Source organism: Eumetopias jubatus, unplaced genomic scaffold (assembly GCF_037043125.1).
Source record: "Eumetopias jubatus isolate StellerSeaLion01/CBP00866 unplaced genomic scaffold, mEumJub1_p1.0 scaffold_66, whole genome shotgun sequence".
In the NCBI taxonomy this organism is placed as follows: domain Eukaryota; kingdom Metazoa; phylum Chordata; class Mammalia; order Carnivora; family Otariidae; genus Eumetopias; species Eumetopias jubatus.
The window spans coordinates 829,101-832,220 of record NW_028274872.1 but is presented as its reverse complement, the minus strand read 5'-3'; the positions used below and the strand labels follow the sequence as shown (position 1 = coordinate 832,220).

General features: G+C 53.9%; 1 non-coding gene across 1 annotated transcript; it reads left to right on the top strand.

Moving 5' to 3' along the window:
- The first annotated feature begins 2,074 nt into the window (after positions 1 to 2,074).
- Positions 2,075 to 2,237, top strand: LOC148161787 (U1 spliceosomal RNA). The gene has a single exon (XR_015767356.1). It is a non-coding gene; the product is annotated as a U1 spliceosomal RNA (small nuclear RNA).
- The last annotated feature ends 883 nt before the right edge of the window (positions 2,238 to 3,120 follow it).

The following is a 3,120-nucleotide window of genomic DNA, read 5'->3' as shown; positions in this document are numbered from 1 at the left end:
TTCTATCAAAAATTTTTCTTCTGCATTTTCTAAATTCTGTCAATACCTTGTAGTATATTTCCTTTCAGACGTTGTAGTTTTCATCTCTTAAAGATAGAGAGGGTGTTGTTTATATTTTCTATTTCTCGGTTTAACATTTACAACTGATGGAAAACTTATACTAAAAGCTTTCATATCCTTCTCTGGCGGTTCTCACATGTGTCAGCTCTGGATTATTTTCCGATGACGGATCTGGCTCCTGATTAGGGGTCATTTTGCCTGGGAGAGCTCCAGGTCCTGTTCCCTCTACTGCTTTCAAATGATTGCCCCCTGACTTGCTGGCCTTTCCTCCCATGGAGGCCCTGAGCAGGACCTCACTGCAAGCCACACCAGGGACCCTGCACAGCTCTGGTTAGGTGACTTTCCTCAGACCAGCTGGTTGTCCCACATCACCTTTCCCTTTTATTCCCCAGGAATCCCAATTTGGCTGGTAAAATACCTGGCGCTTTCTATTTTTTAGGTTAAGCAGGCAGTGTGTCTCTTTGCCTGTTCCAGCTCCTAGAGGCCCCTCCTCCATGCTCAGCCCCAGCCCCAGCCCCAGCAGGCAGAGTCCTCCTCACACAGCCTCCTTCTGACCTCTTCTCTGCCTCTTTGTGTTTTAAGACCCCCTTGTCATTGCAGGGCGCCGCCTGGATAATCCAGGATCATCTCCCCATCTCAAGGTCCTTAACATAAGCACCTGTGCAGGGTCCCTTTTGCTGCAGGATGGAACATGTGCACAGGTTCCTGGCATTAGCCTGGGCAGCTCCTAGGGAGGGGGCATTATTCTACCCAGCAGCACACTATTGATCTCAGGTGACAACTAAAGTTGGACGCCCCCTCTCCACCCTCCAATCTTTTCTAATTTAAACATTCCGGGAAAAGTAAACCACTACCTCAAGGCGCAAGCAAGACAAGGCAAATCAGAACCCTAGGCCGCTCCATCCATGACCATACAATTGCCCAAATCTCTTCAAAGTAGTCTGTTTAGTTTTCCAGACCTGGCTATTTTCCCTCCAAAGGCCGACCTGACTGCAGAAATCCCCTCCAGGGGGAAGCGCCCAGCGGTGGAGGGAGGGCAGGCGGTGGCAGAGTGGGGAGCCTGGGACCCCACTAACCCCCTGCTGAGAACTCTGAGCCTGGTTTAAGGGAGCAGAAGCAGTGGTCCCCTTTGGCCCTGCCCTCAACAGCGGGATCCTTGGGCGTCTCCCCGCGAAGCCACGAGGGGGCGCGCCGTCCCTGTCCTAGGAGCCCTCCTGGGGAAGAAGCAGGCCCTGGGATGTGTTCAGCGTGTGGAGTGTTGTGGGCTGGTGTCAGCCCGAGGGCCCAGGGGTTGCGGACTTTTGGTCCTCCCCTCCCCCCCGCAGTGTCCAGGCCTGGGGGAGGCTGTGGGGACTGGTTTGAACTGTACAGGTGCAGCCATGGCACTCGGTGTCCTCCAACCAGGGTCCGAAGGGAAAGAGAGAGAGAGCTAGAGAGAGCAAGAGAGAGTTGTATCTGCTCTTCGCGGGCTGTTGGAAAGTCCTCCCTCATGTTTCTCTCTGGCTGGCACAGCCTTCCCTGGGCTGGGTGGGGGGGGTTGTGTAGGGTTTGGGGGGCCATAGCTGCAGGGAGAGGAAAGAGTGGTAACCAATTCAGGAGACAGAGGAGACTGGGCAGGTGAGGAAGGAAGCCAGGGCACGGGAAGGGAGAAGGGGAAGGGGGACTGGAGGAGGAGAAGGAGGAACACCAGTACTGAAATCCAAGTTGGGAGGGGAGCTGGGGGGCAGGGAGATGGGGTGGGGTTGGGGACTGAGGCGAAGCCCTTGACTTCACGGACGGGGCGTGTCTGATGCAAACCAGGCAACATGGCGGTGGGGTTCTGCAACTTAGAATTCGTGGGGCTGAGGAGGTAGCAGCGCTGTTGCGTCCATCCTATTCGGAAGCGTCGTGTGGAGGGTGAGGATGCTTGCGACAGGAGTGGGTGCCGAGGGTGTTGGGGTGCGCCTAGGCGAGTGAGCCTGTGTGTCCGGTGGAAGGGGGGTGAGACTGGTGTGGGGCGGAGGCGGAGGGAGTCACACTTACCCGGCAGGGGAGACTCCGGGATCAAGCAGGTGGTTTTCCCAGGGGAGGCCCTTCCATCATACCAGGGACATGCTGACCCCCGCGATTTCCCCGAGTATGGACAACTCCTCTGCATTATTTGTGGCAGTGGCAGTGGGGGGCTGCTTTTGCTCTTTCACCTGTTGTTGGTTGTTTAAGAATAGCCTTTGTTTTCTTATTCATTTTTCTGTTTGTTTGTTTTGTCTTTTCCATGACTTTGGCTGATGACATGGGCTGAAGAGGAAGCTCACTCAGGGGACACCAGGACCCTGAAGAAAACACCTCTGCTTTTAAGGGCTGCTTTCTTGAGAATCTGGGTTTGGCTGTTTCTCAATCAAAAGCATGCAGGACAGTTTCTGTCCACTGGTCATACATCCCACCTTGGCTGTCGGGGTTTTTTCTGTTTTTCGCAGAGCAATTTCTCTGCTTATATTTCAGTATGTGGTTTGCAGTCCCTGATCCAGCAAAGGTGCTTTCTTTTCATTCCCCAGGGAACAGGGGTTTGCATCCCTTCTCCTTCCTCCCTCCCCTCCCCACCTATCCCCCCAGGCACCCTGCAAAGCCTCACCCAATCCCCAGACTCCGTATCCTTGATTAGGCCACTTGGTAGCCTAGCTAGTATAGCCTTGCTCCAGAGGACCCTTCCGAGACTAGAGAGGGTCCGGCTTGATGTACTGTTTATTTATTGTAAGTTTATTTGTTGAAGTAATCCCTACACCCAAAGTAGGGATAGGGCTCATGAAGCCAGATGGAGACTCCCCTGCTCTCCTGACTGAGCCAGCCAGATGCCCCCTGACAGGCTTTTAAAGAGGCACCTCTGTCTACTCACAAAGAACCCGCTGGGTTTGGCACCACAGACCTTTCCCAAACAGCAGGTTAGCTCTAGGACAAAGGGCCGTGGGCCTTCTGCAGCTCTTGGGCTCAAGCCAAAACTGTCCCTACTGATGTACCTGCATTGCTTTGTCAAACTGAGCTTGAAGGGGTTTCTGGCTTCAGGCTTTCACCAGAGCTGGTGTTTTT